Here is a 21,452-nt window from a genome sequence, read left to right on the forward strand (position 1 = left end):
CCGTGTCCATAAAAGTCCGATCTATCAAAGTAGTGCATTATTTACCCCACACGGTGAACATAGTCCAAAAAAAAATAAAGAACGCCACAAATGCACTTTTTCAGTCACCCTGTCTCCCAGACAAAATGCAATAAAAAGCGATCAAAAAGGCGTATGTATTCTGAATTAGTACTAACGTAAACTACAGGGCATCTCGCAAAAAAGGAGCCCTTGCTCAAGTACGTCGACGGAAAAATAAAAAAGTTATTGCGCACAGAAAATGCAGCAGAAAATAATTTAAAAAACTTAAATGTCTTTGAAAAAAAAATACAAGTAGTACAGCAAAAAAAAACTATACACGTTTGGTATCATAGTAATCGTACTGACCCATAGAATAAAGTTATCATGTCATTTTTGTTGCAGTTTGTGTGCCATAGAAACAAAACGCACTGAAAGATGGCGGAATGTCTTTTTTTTTCATTATACTCCACTTAGAATTTTGTAAAAGTTTTTCAGCACATTATATGGTACTTTAAATAGCACCATTGAAAAATCCTGCAAAAAACAAGCCCTCATACAGCTACGTCGATGAATAAATAAAGCAGTTATGATTTTTTAAATGGGGGGAGGAAAAAAAGAAAAGGGGAAAAGAGAAAAAAATGGGCCGTGTCATTAAAGGGTTAAATAATGTACTACCTGCCTTCTCTGGGTCATTACGATGCAGGGATGCCACATGTGTAATTTTGTTTTTAATTTTTTACAAAGTAAAGGGAGACAAGTAGAGATGAGCGAGCACCAAAATGCTCGGGTGCTCGTTACTCGGGACGAAATTTTCGCGATGCTCGAGGGTTCGTTTCGAGTAACGAACCCCATTGAAGTCAATGGGCGACCCGACCATTTTTGTATATCGCCGATGCTCGCTAAGGTTTCCATTTGTGAAAATCTGGGCAATTCAAGAAAGTGATGGGAACGACACAGCAACGGATAGGGCAGGCGAGGGGCTACATGTTGGGCTGCATCTCAAGTTCCCAGGTCCCACTATTAAGCCACAATAGCGGCAAGAGTAGGCCCACCCCTCCCAACAACTTTTACTTCTGAAAAGCCCTCATTAGCAATGCATACCTTAGCTAAGCACCACACTACCTCCAACAAAGCACAATCACTGCCTGCATGACACTCCGCTGCCACTTCTCCTGGGTTACATGCTGCCCATCCCCCCCCCCCCCCCCCGCGCACGACGCAGTGTCCACAGCGCACACCAAAGTGTCCCTGCGCAGCCTTCAGCTGCACTCATGCCACACCACCCTCATGTCTATTTATAAGTGCGTCTGCCATGAGGAGGAACCGCAGGCACACACTGCAGAGGGTTGGCACGGCTAGGCAACGACCCTCTTTAAAAGGGGCGGGGCGATGGCCCACAATGCTATACAGAAGCAATGAGAAATATAATCCTGTGCCAACGCTATCAGGAGCTGCACACGTGGGCATAGCAATGGGGAACCTATGTGCCACACACTATTCATTCTGTCAAGGTGTCTGCATACCCCAGTCAGACCGGGGTTTTTTATAAATAGTCACAGGCAGGTACAACTCCGCAATGGGAATTCCGTGTGCACCCACAGCATGGGTGGCTCCCTGGAACCCACCGGCTGTTCATAAATGTATCCCATTGCAGTGCCCATCACAGCTGAGGTAACGCCCGATTAAATGCAGGTGGGCTTCGGCCCACACTGCATGCCCCAGTCAGACTGGGGTTCTTTAAAAGTGGACACATGCAGTTACAACTCCGTGTGGACCGACAGCATGGGTGGGTGCCAGGAAGCCACCGGCGGTACATAAATATATCCCATTGCAGTGCCCATCACAGCTGAGGTAACGTCCGATTAAATGCAGGTGGGCTTCGGCCCACACTGCATGCCCCAGTCAGGCTGGGGTTCTTTAAAAGTGGACACATGCAGTTACAACTCCCTGTGGACCCACAGCATGGGTGGCTCCCGGGAACCCACCGGCGGTACATAAATATATCCCATTGCAGCGCCCAGCACAGCTGATGTAACGTCAGCTTTAATGCAGGTGGGCAAAAAATTAATTGGATTACACTGTAGGCGAGGGCCCAAAAAAATTGGTGTACCAACAGTACTAATGTACGTCAGAAAAATTGCCCATGCCCAACCAAGAGGGCAGGTGAAACTCATTAATCGCTTTGGTTAATGTGGCTTAATTTGTAACTAGGCCTGGAGGCAGCCCAGTTAAAATAAAAATTGTTTCAGGTGCAAGTTTCAACGCTTTAATGAGCATTGAAACGTATAAAAATTGTTTACAAAAATTATATGACTGAGCCTTGTGGGCCTAAGAAAAATTGCTCGTTCGGCGTGATTACGTCAGGTTTCAGGAGGAGGAGCAGGAGGAGGAGGATGAATATTATACACAGATTGATGAAGCTAAAAGGTCCACGTTTTTGATGGTGATAGAGAACAATGCTTCCATCCGCGGGTGCAGCCTACGTATTGTTTAGGTATCGCTGCTGTCCGCTGGTGGAGAAGAGAAGTCTGGGGAAATCCAGGCTTTGTTCATCTTGATGACTGTAAGCCTGTCGGCACTGTCGGTTGACAGGCGGGTAAGCTTATCTGTGATGATTCCCCCAGCCACACTAAACACCCTCTCTGACAAGACGCTAGTGGCAGGACAAGCAAGCACCTCCAGGGCATACAGCGCGAGTTCAGGCCACGTGTCCAGCTTCGACACCCAGTAGTTGTAGGGGGCAGAGGCGTCACGGAGGACGGTAGTGCGATCGGCTACGTACTCCCTCACCATCCTTTTACAGTGCTCCCGCCGACTCAGCCTTGACTGGGGAGCGGTGACACAGTCTTGCTGGGGAGCCATAAAGCTGGCAAAGGCCTTGGAGAATGTTCCCCTGCCTGCGCTGTACATTCTGCCTGATCTCCGCGCCTCCCCTGCTACCTGGCCCTCGGAACTGCGCCTTCGGCCACTAGCGCTGTCGGATGGGAATTTTACCAGCAGCTTGTCCGCCAGGGTCCTGTGGTATAGCATTCCTCTCGAACCCCTTTCCTCTTCGGGTATGAGAGTGGAAAGGTTCTCCTTATACCGTGGGTCGAGCAGTGTGTACACCCAGTAATCCATAGTGGCCAGAATGCGTGTAACGCGAGGGTCACGAGAAAGGCATGCTAACATGAAGTCAGCCATGTGTGCCAGGGTACCTGTACGCAACACATGGCTGTCCTCACTAGGAAGATCACTTTCAGGATCCTCCTCCTCCTCAGGCCATACACGCTGAAAGGATGACAGGCAAGCAGCATGGGTACCCTCAGCAGTGGGCCAAGCTGTCTCTTCCCCCTCCTCTTCATCCTCCTCATGCTCCTCCTCCTCCTCCTCAACGTGCTGAGATATAGACAAGAGGGGGCTCTGACCATCCAGCGACATACTGTCTTCCCCCGCCTCTGTTTCCGAGCGCAAAGCGTCTGCCTTTATGCTTTGCAGGGAACTTCTCAAGAGGCATAGCAGAGGAATGGTGATGCTAATGATTGCAGCATCGCGCTCTACATCTGGGTAGACTCCTCAAAGTTTCCAAGGACTTGGCAGATGTCTGCCAACCAGGCCCACTCTTCTGTAAAGAATTGAGGAGGCTGACTCCCACTGCGCCGCCCATGTTGGAGTTGGTATTCCACTATAGCTCTACACTGCTCATAGAGCCTGGCCAACATGTGGAGCGTAGAGTTCCACCATGTGGGCACGTCGCACAGCAGTCGGTGCACTGGCAGATGAAACCGATGTTGCAGGGTGCGCAGGGTGGCAGCGTCCGTGTGGGACTTGCGGAAATGTGCGCTGAGCCGGCGCACCTTTCTAAGCAGGTCTGACAAGCGTGGGTAGCTTTTCAGAAAGCGCTGAACCACCAAATTAAAGACGTGGACCAGGCATGGCCTGTGCGTGAGGCTGTCGAGCTGCAGAGCCGCCACCAGGTTACGGTCGTTGTCACACACGACCATGCCTGGTTGGAGGCTCAGCGGCGCAAGCCAGCGGTCGGTCTGCTCTGTCAGACCCTGCAGCAGTTCGTGGGGCGTGTGCCTCTTCTCTCCTAAGTTGAGTAGTTTCAGCATGGCCTGCTGACGCTTGCCCACCGCTGTGCTGCCGTGCCGCGCGACACTGACTGCTGGCGACGTGCCGCTGCTGACACATCTTGATTGCGAGACAGAGGTTGCGTAGATGGAGGAGGAGGGTGGTTTAGTGGAGGAAGCATACACCGCCGCAGATACCACCACCGAGTTGGGGCCCGCAATTCTGGGGGTGGGTAGGACGTGAGCGGTCCCAGGCTCTGACTCTGTCCCAGCCTCCACTAAATTCACCCAATGTGCCGTCAGGGAGATATAGTGGCCCTGCCCGCCTGTGCTTGTCCACGTGTCTGTTGTTAAGTGGACCTTGGCAGTAACGGCGTTGGTGAGGACGCGTACAATGTTGCGGGAGATGTGGTCGTGCAGGGCTGGGACGGCACATCGGGAAAAGTAGTGGCGACTTGGAACTGAGTAGCGCGGGGCCGCCGCCGCCATCATACCTTTGAAAGCCTCCGTTTCCACAAGCCTATACGGCAGCATCTCCAGGCTAATAAATTTGGCTATCTGCACGTTTAACGCTTGAGCATGCGGGTGCGTGGCGTCGTACTTGCGCTTGCGCTCCAACACTTGCGCTAGCGACGGCTGGACAGTGCGCTGAGAGACATTGCTGGATGGGGCCGAGGACAGCGGAGGTGAGGGTGTGGGTGCAGGCCAGGAGACGGTAGTGCCTGTGTCCTGAGAGGGGGGTTGGATCTCAGTGGCAGGTTGGGGCACAGGGGGAGAGGCAGCGGTGCAAACCGGGGGCGGTGAACGGCCTTCGTCCCACCTTGTGGGGTGCTTGGCCATCATATGTCTGCGCATGCTGGTGGTGGTGAGGCTGGTGGTGGTGGCTCCCCGGCTGATCTTGGCGCGACAAAGGTTGCACACCACTGTTCGTCGGTCGTCTGCACTCTCAGTGAAAAACTGCCAGACCTTTGAGCACCTCAGCCTCTGCAGGGTGGCATGGCGCGAGGGGGCGCTTTGGGAAACAGTTGGTGGATTATTCGGTCTGGCCCTGCCTCTACCCCTGGCCACCGCACTGCCTCTTCCAACCTGCCCTGCTGCTGCACTTGCCTCCCCCTCTGAAGACCTGTCCTCAGTAGGCGTAGCAAACCAGGTGGGGTCAGTCACCTCATCGTCCTGCTGCTCTTCCTCCGAATCCTCTGTGCGCTCCTCCCTCGGACTTACTCCAATTACTACTACCTGAGTGATAGACAACTGTGTCTCATCGTCATCGTCCTCCTCACCCACTGAAAGCTCTTGAGACAGTTGCCAGAAGTCCCCAGCCTCATCCCCCGGACCCCGGGAACTTTCCAATGGTTGGGCATCGGTCACGACAAACTCCTCCAGTGGGAGAGGATTCAGAACCATTGCTGCCCATTCTGGGCAGGGGCCCGAGAACAGTTCCTGGGAGTCTGCCTGCTCCTCAGAATGTGTCATTGTAATGGAGTGAGGAGGCTGGGAGGAAGGAGGAGCAGCAGCCAGAGGATTCAGAGTTGCAGCAGTGGACGGCGCAGAACTCTGGGTGGTCGATAGATTGCTGGATGCATTTTCTGCCATCCACGACAGGACCTGCTCACACTGCTCGTTTTCTAATAAAGGTCTACCGCGTGGACCCATTAATTGTGAGATGAATGTGGGGACGCCAGAAACGTGCCTCTCTCCTAATCCCGGAGCAGTCGGCTGCGATACTCCTGGATCAGGAGCTCGGCCTGTGCCCACACCCTGACTTGGGCCTCCGCGTCCTCGCCCGCATCCACGTCCTCTAGGCCTACCCCTACCCCTCAGCATGCTGTATTACCAGTAGTGCAGAAACAGAACGCTGTAATTAAATGTGCCGCTTATTGGCCTGTGGTTGGAGGCTGACTTCGCTTACCGAACGCACAGCAGAGGCAGGAAAGAATTTTGCGCAAGCCTGCTGTAACACTTAGCTGGCTGTGTATGAATTAGGACAACTACCCCCAGCAGAGATGCAGTACAGTCAGGACGGTCACAGGCAGCCCAAATAGATTTTTTTTCCCAGATTTTTTCGGAAAAGCCCACTGCCTATATAGACTGTATATGTCTTTCACTGTCCCTGCCTCACCACCACTACTGGCCCTGGACTATGTAAAATTACTGCAGACTGTTTCACTCTGGACAGGATGACAGCGGTGATGTAAGAGGCAACGCAGAGCCAGGAAAGAATTTTGCGCAAGCCTGCTGTAAGACATAGCTGGCTGCGTATGAATTAGGACAACTACCCCCAGCAGAGACGCAGTACAGTCAGGACGGTCACAGGCAGCCCAAATAGATTTTTTTTCCCAAATTTTTTTGGAAAAGCCCACTGCCTATATAGACTGTATATGTCTTTCACTGTCCCTGCCTCACCACCACTACTGGCCCTGGACTATGTAAAATTACTGCAGACTGTTTCACTCTGGACAGGATGACAGCGGTGATGTAAGAGGCAACGCAGAGCCAGGAAAGAATTTTGCGCAAGCCTGCTGTAACACTTAGCTGGCTGCGTATGAATTAGGACAACTACCCCCAGCAGAGACGCAGTACAGTCAGGACGGTCACAGGCAGCCCAAATAGATTTTTTTTCCCAAATTTTTTTTGAAAAGCCCACTGCCTATATAGACTGTATATGTCTTTCACTGTCCCTGCCTCACCACCACTACTGGCCCTGGACTATGTAAAATTACTGCAGGACGCAATGCTCTGGACGCAATGCTCTGCATGGCCGATATACAAATAAAAAAAAAAAAATGTGCAACGCTGCAAAACCAGCCTCAACAGTACTGCAAACGGTAAGATGTGGCCCTAAGAAGGACCGTTGGGGTTCTTGAAGCCTAAAATAAATCCTAACACTCTCCCTATAGCGGCTCCGGCATCAGCAGCACTTTCCCTGATCTCTGTCAGAATGCATCTGTGGCGAGCCGCGGGAGGGGCCGAATTATATACTCGGGTGACACCTGATCTCGCCAGCCACTCACTGCAGGGGGGTGGTATAGGGCTTGAGTGTCGCAGGGGGAAGTTGTAATGCCTTCCCTGTCTTTCTATTGGCCAGAAAAGCGCGCTAACGTCTCAGAGATGAAAGTGAAAGTAACTCGAACATCGCGTGGTGCTCGCCTCTAGTAACGAGCATCTCGAACACACTAATACTCGAACGAGTATCAAGCTCAGACGAGTACGTTCGCTCATCTCTACCTGGAACCCCTCTGTTTGGGAAGCTTCAAAATGTTTAGTAATATTTACTGATTGGTAAGCAAATTGTTTAGGTCAAACTAACTTACTAGCTGTCTAGTTAGGTTAACAAAGTTATTACTTACAGGCAACATCTGCTTTTTAATCTGCACCATTCAAATGGTCTCATGATTCTTAGAATGAGTAATCCCTATAGTTACCTGTGTCCAGCACCTGCTCCAGCTGTGCTGACAGATGGTATAGAAGAGGAATATGCAATCAGTATAGCTATATCAGCAATTGAAAACATCCAACTCTAGTGGTATATGTAATATGAGGCAGCCGGAGAAACAGGAGCTGTGGCTAGTTCTAATCGTCTGCCACCTACACATATTTTAGCCATTTCAGTAGCTGGCGCTGACAGCTCTCTTTTCTACAAGCTGTCAAATTCATGAAACCAGAAGATAAATTACAGTAATAAAATATTAGGGAAATCGCAGAAATTCCTGTCTATGATACAGAGATGTAAATTTGGCCGAGACAACAAACACCTTTCTATAAAGACCTGATACAATTCCTTTATCTGTTCAAGTACATTTGAAACCAAAATACAGTTATAATAAGTTCTGTTACTGCTTCATTTATTTTTTCTTTTGCTGAGACATTATATTTTTTAACTTATGTACCATTATTTGGTTCAATACTTTTTAAGTGTAAAACAATTAAGCATTTTTAATTCTAGATTCCATTGTATTTTGCGCAGACTTTTATTGTAGATTTAGTTGCAGTTAGAAATAATGTTAAAAACTGTTCTTTATAATAGTTTATATAATTGTCTTTTACAATGGCCTGGCGGAAAGATGAGAAAGAGGGAACAGGGTTGAAACCATTATCTTTCTTGTGGTACAAATACAAAGGTAACACTATAAGGGCAGACTAGATGCACCATGGGGTCTTTTTCTGCTATCAATCTTCTACAGTATGTTTTTATGTTTCAGTCTTGTGTAGGTTACTTCACTGTTCTCTCTAGGCTTACTTCGATTGCTGTCTGCTAAGTGCTGCACTAATGTAAGAACGCCCACAAAACAGCCCACATACTACCTGAAAGCTAACAATTCCAGCTTTTCATTGCATTAATTTCACTGGAGGCATCTGTCACATTGAAAAAACAATAAAAATCCTTCCCCTTCCGAAATAAGAATGATTTTATTTTACCTTGAGCATTTGCATTTGAAAAATCTAATCAAGCTGCAAAATAAGCAATTCAGTGAATATTTCTTTTTATTTTTCCTGTCATTACCAGCACAGCTTTACTTTTATATAACAAAATAGATGCTAAATACCTTAGTTTGCAGTTTTCATTGCATCTTGAACTAATAAAGGTCAGAATCTCAGCATGAAGTTATAGGGAAACAAAAAAAGATACTACTTATTTCACTTTAAAATCCATTAGTGTCAGTTGCTGTTTTTGTTGTCACATACTAGTGAGCTTTAAGCGGAATAAAGTCAGCAAAAATTACTTCATACACAAAATGACAATGAAATAAAAATTGCAAAGCCCATAGATGGTATAGAAATTCACTAACCTTTCAGCCCTATAACATTAGATTTCCTGTACTATGCATCACAGAAGCTGTCCAGAAGACAAGTCTACCTTCAAGGTTACCATATCTAAATGGGGCCTGTCAACTTATCTGACATGTCTGTAAATAATTTTACTACCCATAATATAACAATTCTGGATTTGAACCTTACATTGTGTCACTCCTCTGTTAATCCTCCTAGACATTTCTCAGTACATTGACAACTGGGTGTTACCCTTCTCCTTGTCAAAGGGGTGTATTCCTACAGAGTCAGCACTGATTTCAGTGTCCATTCAGGGACACTCAGTTAATTTGCCACTAGCATAAATGTCCAGTGGGAATAGCAAAGAAATAACACAATGTATAGCTAGAAGAAAAGATGCTCCATAAATGTTATGGAGAATGCAACTGTTTACTAAAACAGACATGTCCGAAGAGATGAAAAAGGTCCTTTTTAAGCCGAGGGACTCTGATGTAATTATCATAGAATTGTAGAGTTGGAAGTGACCTAAAAAGTCATCTGGTCCAACCCTCTGCTCAATACAGGATTTACTAAATCATTCAAGACAGATGTGTGTCCAGCCTATAATCCATTATTATACCCAAGTCTTTTTCACGTGTGCTGCTGCTTAGCTTAATTCCTCCCTTTTTGTATGTGCTTTTTTTCATTTTGTTTGTCCAGATGTAGGACTTTGTATTTCTCCCTGTTAAATACCATTCTATTAGTTGTTGCTCACTATTCTAGCTTGTTTAGATCTTTTTGAATCTTCTTGACCGTATCATTCCGACATGGAAACATGGTATGCCAGTGAACATCTCAATCTTACAGTTCTAAATCCCAATGACAGATGCCAATGTGGAAATCATTGAAAATTTTCATGCCAACGTCCAGAAAACTCTAAACAAAGTGTCAAAGAAGGACATCATTTACATTAAGAGCGACTTCAATTCTGAAGTCGGCAGCCAGACAGCCAGAAGCAGCCTTCACAGGAATATTTGGGCTTCATGAAAGAAATTAAGTTGGTGATCGCCTAAAACAGTTTTGCCAAGAAAATCAGCTCAGGAAAACAAACACATGGTTTATGCAACCCAACTGCTGACTGTACACATGGACATCTCCCAATGGCTTCCATCGAAATCAGATTGATTACATCCTGTGTAATCATCGTTAGCGAAGTTCAGTCTTTGCAATAAAATCCTTTCCTGGTGCTGATTGCGGCACTGATCATGAACTCCTTGCAACTAAGATCAGGATCAAATTCCATAGCATTAATCTCTTAGTGACGGTCCCATAGCGTTTTTACATCCTAGCTAAGTGGGCTTTAATCCTCAGGGACATAAAAACATCCCTCCTCTGAGGATTAAAGCCCTGCAAGCTGTGGACGTGGCAGCTTTATGCTGTCAGTTACCAGAGATACCCAACAAGATGGAGCTGTCATGGCAGGCCGCGGGATCCCCCCTAGCAAAGCAATCGATGCTATCCAATGGATAGCGCCGATTGCAATAAAGCCAATAAAAAGTGAAAAAAGTTAAAGATTCAGCTGCCCTCATTGATTGGATCCTTAGGAGCAGCTGAGTGTACTCACCCCTATCCTCTGTGATATCCCGCGGTGATCTGGTCCTCCAGGACTTGACGCAGCTCTTCTGCACATGCGTGCCAGATGTCATTACGTCACCTGCTTGTGCAGAAGCCATAAGACCTGGGAGATTTGAAATCTCCTGGCTACCAGCTCCTGAAGGTAGCCAGGAGGCAGGAGATATCACCTTGAACCGCAGTGACCAGTCCCCGGGTTCATGGTTGGCGGTATCCGATGGATACCGCCGATCTTGGAAAAGTCAAAAAAAAAGTTTAAGTTTCAGCTGCCCTCATGGATTGGATCCATGGGGGCGGCTGAAAATACTCACCGTGGTCCTCTGTGAGGTCCTGCAGCAATCTGGACCTGCTGCACCCGGTTGTCAAAGATAGCCGAGTGCAGGGACATGTGACCGGGGACTGCTATATGCATGGAAAGTTAAAAAAAGTTAAAATAACAAGTTTAAAAAGTTAAAGTTTCATCTCCCCTTATGGACCATATCCATAAGGGGAGATGAAATTACATAACTAAAGTCCCTGGACTTCTCCCACAGTAGGATCTTTATCCATAGACCTTACCATGGCTTCTGCGCATGCGCCCATCAGCAAGGTGGCGGACGCATGTGCAAAAGTCAAGGATTGCCCAGGAAATGTAAAATCTCCCTGCTCTTGGCTACCAAAGTTGCCAAGAGGCTGGAGATGTCACAAGGGCCTGCAGTGAGTGGTTCCTGGTCACATGATTGCCGTTATCCATAATCGTAATTTTTTCCTTCTGTTTTGCTTAGATTCATTCAAAAACTGTGTGGTCAAAATACGCAGTCAATCCCTAGATGAATTCGTTAAGGGGTCTAGTTTTCACAATGGGGAAATTTTTTGGGGTCCTCCATCATTTTGGCCGCTCAAGAGCTCTACAAGTAGGCAATGTGGCGTAAAACGCCATCAAGCAAAATGTCTGTTCTGAAAGCCACCAGCTGCTCCTTTTGGTTTGGGCCCCCTTGTGCATACAGATATAAGGTTAGGGCCACAATGGATATGTTTCTGAACACAGGACAAACAGGGCTATCCCTTTTGGAGTAAAAAGTCTTCATTAATATGTTTGCTTTACAAAAAAAACTGTTTTAAAATGACCCAATTGCCAAAAAAATGAAAATTGTACTTTTTTCCAACTGCTTTGCTTAGATTCATTCAAAAACTGTGGGGTAAAAACATGCAGTACACCCTTAGATTAATTTCTTAAGGGGTGTAGTTTTTAAAATGGGGTCATTTGTGGGGGTTCTCCATTGTTTTAGCAGCTTAAGGGCAATACAAGTGAGCAATGGGGCCAAAATCACCTTCAGGCCTTAGTCACATGGGCATTTTTTCCCGCAATTTGCGGATCGCATGATGGATGCGCATCCACAAATCGCGTGACCGGGGTCGAAAAATCGCCCGAAAATACTGCTCCTAGCCGCGTTTCAATAGAAACGGGCCGGAGCTGTCCAGCGCATTGAATTCAATGGAGCCGGCAATATAGCCAGCTCCATTGAAAGCAATGCGCTGCGGGCGATCGCGGGATGAATTTTCAGGAAGGGCTTAAATATATAAGCCCTTCCCTGTAATTCATCCAGAAATGTTTAAAAACAAAACAAAAAATATACTCACCTTGTCCTGGCAGACGGAGTTCATGAATTCATGAATGGGTGTGAGTGAGAGCTGCCTCTGATTGGTCAGGCTGTGACCAATCAGAGGCAGCTCATTCAGCAGGCGGGGATTTTAAATCCCCAGCTGCTGAATACTACAGGGAGCAGTTCAGGAGAACTGCCGCCGGCCGCGGCTGAACTCCGTCTGCCGGGACAAGGTGAGTATATATATATTTTTTTATTTTTACACATTTCTGGATGAATTGCAGGGAAGGGCTTATATATTTAAGCCCTTCCCGAAAATTCATCCCGCGCTCGCCGGCAGCCCATTGCTTTCAATGGAGTCGGCTGTATTGCCGGCTCCATTGAATTCAATGGGCAAACATCGTTCTTCTCTGCCACAGCTGTTACAGCTGTGGCAGAGAAGAATGATTTGTGTAGTATATGTTCGCAATGCCGCCGGCCCCATTGAGCGCATATAGAGAAGAGAACAGGATTCGCAGATAGGTGCGATCTGCGATTTCTGTTCTATAATTTATCGGACGAGCGCATAAAAAGCGCTCATGTGTCCGATACCATTGCAAAGCAATGGTTTTATAAACTCGCCGGACGCATGCGCATGCGCAAAGCGCGCAAAAAAACGCCCGACTGACTAAGGCCTCAAGCAAAATTTCAGTTCTGAAAGCCACAGGCTGCTCCTTCCGGTTTGGGCTCCGTTGTGCATTGAAACATAATATAGGGGCCACAACAGATATGTTTCTGAACACAGGACAAACATGGGTATCCATTTTGCAGTGCAAGTCTTCATTTGTATGAGTAATGTACAAAAAAATGGTTTTTAAAATGACACAATTTGCAAAAAAAGGAAAATAGTAATTTTTTGCTTGTGTTTTGCTTAGATTCACTCAAAAACTGTGGGGTCAAAATATGCTGTACACCCCTATATTAATTCGTTAAGTGGTACAGTTTTCAAAATGCGGTCATTTGTGGTGGTTCTGCATCGTTTTGGCCACTTAAGTGCTCTACCAGAATGCTATGGGGCCTAAAATGCCTTCAAGGAAAATTTCTGCTCTGAAAGGCATCGGCTGCTCCATTCATTTTGGGCCCCGTTGTGCATAGAGACATAATATTAAGGCCACAATGGGTATGTTTCTAAACACAGGACAAATAGGGGTATCCATTGTGTGGTGTAAAGCCTAGTTTTCATGTGCACCATCGAAAAAAAACCTGCCTTTAAAATGACGTTTTTGCAAAAATATGAAATTTTAATTTTTTCTCCTTTAAATTGCATTAATGTCTGTAAAAGAACTGTAGGGTAAATATACTCATTACACTTCTCAGTGAATATATTAAGAGGTGTAGTTTTTAAAATGGGGTCATTTGTGGGGCAGAAAACGCGTCCAGCAATGTATCGACCACCCAGTCTTCTACGCAGTCCACTACTCCCGGCATAGGGACTGCAACTCTGAATCCTCTGGCTGCTGCTCCTCCTTCCTCCCAGCCTCCTCACTCCATGAAAATGACATATTCTGAGCAGGCAGACTCACAGGAACTGTTCTTGGGTCCCTGCCATGAGTGGGAAAAAACGGTTCCTCTCTCAGCTGAGGAGTTTGTTGTGACCGATGCCCAACCTTTGGAAAGTTCCCGGACTCCGGGTGATGAGGCTGGGGACTTCCGGCAACTGTTTCAAGAGCTTTTTGTGGATGAGGATGATGAGACATAGTTGTCTGTCATTGAGGTAGTAGTAATGGTAGTAAGTCTGAGGGAGGAGCGCACAGAGGATTCAAAGAAAGACCAGCTGGACGATGAGGTGACTGACCCTACCTGGTTTGCTAAGCCTACTGAGAACAGTGGAGTGGCCAGGGGTAGAGGCAGGCTCAGAGCAAAGAATCCCCCAACTGTTTCCCAAAGCACCCCCTCATGGCAAGCCTCCGTGCAGAGGGCTAGGTGTTCAAAGGTGTGGATGTTTTTTAGTGAGACCGCGGACGACCGACAAACAGTCTGTGTCGCACCAAGATCAGCCGGGGAGCCACCACTACCAGCATGCGCAGGCATATGATGGCCAAGCACCCCACAAGGTGGGACGAAGGACATTCACCGCCTCCGGGTCACACAACTGCCTCTTCCCCTGTGCCCCAACCTGCCACACAGATCCAATCCCCCTCCCAGGACGCAGGCTCGAGCACCTCCCGGCCTGCACCCACACCCTCACCTCCACCTTCCTCCACTCTATCCAGCAATGTCTCCCAGAGCAGTGTTCGGCTGTCGCTAACACAAGCTTTGGAGCAGAAGCGGAAATACGCCGCCACCCACCTGCATACACATATTTTTCCCGGTATGCCGTCCCCGCCCTACACAAGCATGTCTCCCACACCATAAATCGTGCCCTCACCAACACAGTTACTGAGAAGGTCCACTTAACCATGGACACGTGGACAAGTACAGGCGGGCAGGGCCCTATATCTCTCTGACGGCACATTGGGTGAACTTGGTGGAGGCTGGGACCGAGTCAGAGCCTGGGACTGCTCACTTCCTACCCACACCCAGAAGAGCGAGTCCTACCTTGGTGCTAGTGTCTGGAGCGTTTTATTCCACCTCCTCCAAACCCTCCCCTACTCTTCCTTCACCACGTCTACCTCGCAATTAAGAAGTGTGAGCACGTCTATAGCAGTCGGTAATGCGTGGTGTGGCAGCACAGCGGTGGGAAAGCGTCAGCAAGCCGTGCTGAAACTAATCAGCTTAGTTGACAAGAGGCACATGGCCCCCGAGCTGTTGCAGGGTCTGACAGGGCAGACCGACCTCTGGCTTTCGCCGCTGAGCCTCCAACCGGGCATGGTCATGTGTGACAACGGCCGTAACCTGAGTGCGGCTCTGCAGCTCGGCAGCCTCACACACGTGACATGCCTGGCCCACGTCTTCAATCTGGTGGTTCAGCGGTTTCTGAAAAACTACCCCCCCTTGTCTGACCTGCTCGGCAAGGTGCGCCGTGTCTGCGCACATTTCCTCAAGTCCACAACGGATGCTGCCACCCTGAGGACCCTGCAACATAGGTTTCAGCTGCCAGAACACTGACTGCTGTGCGACATGCCAACATGCTGGAATTCTACGCTGCACATGTTGGCCAGGCTATAGGAGCAGCGTAGAGCAATAGTGGAATACCAGCTGCAACATGGGCAGCGGAGTGGTAGTCAGCCTCCATTACCATCCCGCTGCTTTGCCTGCTGAGAAGTTCGCTGCTAAGCATAAAGGCCGACGCTTTGCAGTTGGAACAGGAGACGAGGGATGACAGTATGTCGCTTGATAGCCAGACCACCCTCATGTCTATATCTCAGCGCGCTGTGGAGGAGGGGGAGGAGCAGGAGGAGGGGGAAGAGACAGCTGGCCACACTGCAGAGGGTACTCATGCTGCTTGCCTCTCATCTGTTCAGCATGCATGGGCTGAAGAGGTGGAGGAGGATCCTGAAAGTCATCTTCCTAGTGAGGACAACGATGTGTTGCGTACTGGGACCCTGGCACACATGGCTGACTTCATGTTAGGCTGCCTTTCCCATGACCCTCACGTTAGATGCATTCTGGCCAACACGGATTACTGGCTGTACACCCTTCTCGACCCACGGTATAAGGAGAACCATTCCACTCTCATTCCCAAAGAGGAAAGGGGTATGAGAGTGATGCAATACCCACAGGACCTTGGTGGAAAAAGTGATGCTAAAGTTCCCATCTGACAGCGCTAGCGGCAGAAGATGCAGTTCAGAGGGCCAACTAGCAGGGGAGGCGCGGGGATCAGGCAGCATGTCCAACGCAGGCAGGGGAACACTCTCCAAGCCCTTTGCCAGCTTTATGGATCCCCAGCAAAACTGTGTCACCACTCCACAGTCAAGGCTGAGTCAGAGTGAGCACTGTAAAAAGATTGTGAGGGAGTACGTAGCCGATCGTACCACCGTCCTCCGTGATGCCTCTGCTCTTTACAACTAATGGGTGTCAAAGCTGGACACCTGGCACGAATTTGAGCTGTATGCCCTGGAGGTGCTGGCCTCCCCTGCCACTAGCGTCTTGTCAGAGAGGGTGTTTAGTGCAGCTGGGGGAATCATCATGGATAATCATACCCACCTGTCAACTGCCAGTGCCGACATGCTTACACTCATAAAGATGAACAAAGGCTGGATTTTCCCAGACATCTCTTCTCCACCAGCAGAAAGCAGCGGAACCTAATGATTCTTTTCACTGCAACAGGAGAAAAATGCATCCTCTATCACCACAAAAAAGGGAGAATTAGCTTTGTCAATCACTCTCGGATATTATTACTCCTCCTCCTCCTCCTCCTAAAACAGCATATCATCACGCTGAACTCCCAATTTTTCTGCGGCCCAAAAGGCTCTGTTTAAAAGTTTTTTACAATTTTTCATAGTTTCAAAAGTATTTATACTTTAACAGAAACCAATTTTTTTCACAGGGCTGCCATCAGGCTCTGTTACAAATTAAGCAACAGCGAGCTGTATCTTTAAAAAATGTTTATGGGTTTCACCTGCCCTTGCGGTTGAGCAATTTTTCAGGGGTACAATTGTACACTTGGTACACCAATTTTTCAGGCCCTTGCCTATACTGTTATCTAACTAATTTTTCTAGCCTTTACCTACACTCTTGGTAACCAAATTTTTCAGGTGTTCGCCTATACTTTTGGTACACCAATGTTTCAGGGGTTCGCCTACACTCTTGCTACAGAAATGTAACAAGGGTCCGCCTATACACTTGGTACAGAAATGTTACAGGGGTTCGCCTATACTCTTGTTACATAAATGTTACTGGGGTCCACCAATACTCTTGCTACAGAAATGTTACTGGGGTTCACCTATACTCTTGCTACATAAATGTTATTGGGGTCCACCTATACTCTTGCTACAGACATGTTACAGGGGTCCGACTATACTCTTGCTACATAAATGTTAATAGGGGGGTGTGGCCTGAATGCAGACTGAGCTGGACGCATGCTTGTAAGCTCCACTCGTCTAATCTCTTCCACAGCAACTAAAAAGCACTTCCAGGAGGAGAATCGGCTCCCACTTCAACACTTACTGGTAGGAGTGCAGCCATGACCAAGCGGAAGACCTCCAAAGCCCCCTTTGCAGAGAGTATCTGATTTCTTTGCGGTCCGCGGCGCCGGCAGAGAGGAGACCGCTGCTGCCCGCGGCCTCTCCCCACACTCAGGATCCTCTGCTGATTAGGAGATAGCGGCCGCTTCTCCTCTTAACGAGGCAACTCTCCCTGCAGCCGCTACCGCGGAAGAGATCGGAGGAGCCTTAACAAATCACCGGCTCTCACCTACACTACAGGAGCGAGCTCAGAAGGGGGTGAGTGCGGTCCCCATTGAGATCCCTGGGGAGGGTGCGGCAGGCAAGATGGCGCCCGATCACAGAGCCCAGCTGGAAGGGAACCCTTCCCCCACTGCTAGTCCTGAGAAACAAAGGCTGAAGGTGTCCTCTCCTTCTCCCTCAGAATCCAGCACAATTCTTCCTGGAGACCCTATTATGAACCTCCCCTCTACTGACCAGCCAGCTTCGGAGCTCTTTACTAAAGACCTGGTGGTAGCACTTAAAAATTCCAAGCAGAAAGACTCACTTTTTATCCACCTCAGTTAACTCTTCAATTCAAGAGTTAGGTGACCGAACAAGGCATGTGGAAAATAAAATGACAGAACTGACCTCTTCACATAACAATCTAATTGACTCACACTACGCCCTAGAAGAAGAGTTAGCCACCATTAAGAACAAACTTGCCGATTTAGAGGACAGGAATAGGCGTAATAAAATCAAATTCCGAGGAATTCCGCAAATGTCACTCAATCGAATTTAAAAGACTTTCTTTCTCAATTGATCCATGCAATTCTTCCAAATACCTCAGAGCAGGAACAGCTTATAGACAGAATACACAGGCTACCTAAGCCAAGCTTTCTTCCTGCAGAAGTGCCAAGAGACATTATTGCAAGGATCCATTTTTTTCATGTTAAGGAAGCCATGATGCAGTCAACACGGAAAATCAACAACTTGTCTAGTCCACTCTGTGGCATTCAATTGTTTATAGACTTGTCCCAGTCAACTATTCAAGCAAGACGAACCTTCGCGCCTATTACTGCAACCTTACGCTCCAACAAAATTCTATACAAGTGGGGCTTTCAGACGAAACTACTAGTGCACAAGGTGGGCTCCCTTCACATAATCCCCACCCCTCAGGAGGGAGAAAAACTCTTGATATTGTGGGGAATAATATCCACAGGAGATCCACAACTGGCCCCAGCAACGAGATCCAAGAAGGTCTCCAAGACCTGGTCCCAACCTGCTCACTCTTAAAAGCATCCCTTCTAATCCTACCATCTGGAGGCAACACCTCACTCCTCTTATCCTTCTGGAACTGTTCTTACCGTTCTTATTGTTCCTACTAAGGAAGGCTGATTAGCATCAGGCGAACCTTTACTTTCCCCCTGAAAATATGCAGGTATTAAGTCCTGCTTTTCCTTACACTCTGTGTATATGTTCTGTTTCTCCATTTTGTTTTCACAGGTGCCAGAAGCCTTTCATCACAACTTTCAACTGCAATGATCCTGCCATTTTTCTTTTAGTATGTATGCATATTTGTTTGATAATCAATGTTTGTGCGGTCACGTTTCACTTGCGGAATATTAGCGTAAATTATCTGAGTAGTTATGGTACTTAAATTTACCTCCCAAAATGCAAGGGGTTTGAATTTGCCCTTTAAAAGGGCTTCAGTATGGAGAGATGCTAAACTAGCAAGGACAGATATAATCTGCTTGCAGGAGACACACTTTTCCTCTCTAGCCTGTCCGAAGTTCTCTAATAAGAAATACCCCCAAATATATATGCCATGTGCATTAAAAAAACAGGCAGGAGTTTTGGTTGCTTTTGGAGCTTATGTCAAATTTGTGCTTAAGAAGCAACTCTCCGACCCCAAGGGGAGATACGACGTTCTTGTAGGCACCCTAAACGAGAGACCTATTACAATAGCAAACATTTACACCCTGAATAGAGCCCAGATCTCCTTCCTAAACAGAGTCATTAAAAAAAGTTAAAAAACTACAGGAGGAAAGTCTGCAGTGATTTTAACATCACTCCAGACAGAATAATGGATTCTACAATTAAACACAGGACTTCCCCTATTCTGTCCCCGTGGCTCTACAAAGAAGCATTATATGATTCCTTTAGATGTCTTAATTCCACCTCTAGAGAATTTACTTTTTTCTCCCCGCGACACAAATCTTTTTTGCGCATTGACCTCTTTTTGGTGGACAGATGGACCCTACCTACAGTTAAATCCTCAGAGATAGGTGTAGCAACTTGTTCCGATCACTCTCCAATATCCTTAAAAATAGATCTAGGAACCCCTAAGGGGAATGCAAAAATTTGGCGGAATAACATACCACTAATCAAATCTCTCAAAAATAAAGCACTGATATCCGAGGCCCTGAGGGAATACATTAGCTTGAATGCAAGTCCAGAAATAAGCCCCTTTACCCTATGGAACGCCCATATGGCGGTAGTCAGGGGTATCATGATTAAACTAAACGCGCAACACAAAAAAGATAAACAGAAACAAATTGATAACTTACTAAACCAAATCCAGAAGTTAGAAATAAATCTACAGAACTCTCTTTCAAATCCTGGCCAGCTAGAACTGGCAAAGATCAGGAGAACATTGCGTTCGGTTCTTCTAGAAGAATACAACAAAGATGTTAAATATCTAAAGGAAAACTTTTACTCTTCATACAATAAACCTTCTAAATTAGGGTGGACACTCACTAGCGATATTTTCTTTCTTGTGCTGCGAGAGCTTGAGAAAACTCTCGCCTCGCAGCGCAAGAAAGACGCCGGTATAGAAACGGCATATCGCTAGTGCTTTCAATAGGGCCAGCGGCAGCAGCGCTAGCCCCATTGAAAACATAGGGAGAATGCCGCGGACTTCTGCCACAGCTGTCACAGCTGTGGCAGAAGTCTGCGGCATTCTATCCCATTGCTTTCAATGGGATTGGCACTGCTGCCGATCCCATTGAAAGCAATGCTTTCTGCCAAGCCCCGCAGTATGATTATCGGGGAAGGGCTTGAAATATAAGCCCTTCCCCGATAATCAGCAATAAGCGTTAAAAAAAAAATAAATAAAATTACTCACCTCTCCGGCGCTCAGACGCATCCTCCGGCTGGCTGCCCTGCACTGCTGTTAAGTTCTTTCAACAGGTGGGATTTAAAAATCCACGGACTTCTGCCACAACTGTGCTGATTGGCTAAGGGCTCAGCCAATAGCAGCTAGTGCTTAGCTATTGGCTGAGCGCTCAGCCAATGACACATAGCCCTTAGCTATTCATTCATGTTAATATTTTTAAATCCCCGTCAACAGAAAGAGCTTAACAGCAGTGCAAGGGAGCCAGCCGAAGGACACGTCTGAGCGCCGGAGAGGTGAGTAATTTTTTTTCTTTTAACACTTATTGCTGATTATCGAGGAAGGGCTTATATTTCAAGCCCTTCCCCGATAATCATACTGCGGGGCTTGGCAGAAAGCAAGCAGTGCCGATCTCATTAAAAGGAATGGGATAGAATGCGGATAGAATGCGGACTTCTGCCACAGCTGGGACAGCTGTGACAGCTGTGGCAGAGGATTCCTTCATCCCCGCGGTCCCATGGCAGAAGTCCGCGGTATTCTCCATCTCTTTTCAATGGGGCTAGCGCTGCTGCCGCTGGCCCCATTGAAAAGACTGGCGATATCCCGGCATGATGCTGATATCCCGCCATGATGTCGTTTTTTTTCACTCACTGCGCTGCGAGACTTTACCTTTACTCTCGAAGTCGCAGCGCAGTGGGGAAAAAACGCCAGTGGGTGTCCACCCTTAATGTCAAACCAGGCGAGACCAAAACACATCAAAGCAAAGATTTTCTATCCAAATCAGATAACCCAAATATAAAACTCACCTGCTCCTTTTCTACAGGAAGTAGAAAACAAATTCAGCTCCTTTTATGCTAGACTTTGTAAACTGAAAGACGATTTATCAACCCCCCAACCAAACTCGACGATGATTAACGATTTTTTTCAAAGAATGACCCTGCCCAAAATAGATAGCACAGATCACAGCCTAGATAATGCCATCTCAACTGAGGAAATTCGTAGAGCGATCAAACTTCTAAAAAATTTTAAGTCACCGGGCCCTGATGGCTTTTCCAATGAATATTACAAGATATATGCCCATATTCTTTCCCCTTATCTCACTGATACATTTAATGAAGCAATGTCTAGAGGGGTCATGCAAGCTACTATTATTGCCATCCCTAAACCAGGAAAGCCAACAGACTCCACAACAAGCTATAGACCAATATCACTCCTCAACACGGATACAAAATTGTACTCAAAAATTCTAGCTATGAGATTA

This window comes from Eleutherodactylus coqui, chromosome 2 (assembly GCF_035609145.1).
Source record: "Eleutherodactylus coqui strain aEleCoq1 chromosome 2, aEleCoq1.hap1, whole genome shotgun sequence".
In the NCBI taxonomy this organism is placed as follows: domain Eukaryota; kingdom Metazoa; phylum Chordata; class Amphibia; order Anura; family Eleutherodactylidae; genus Eleutherodactylus; species Eleutherodactylus coqui.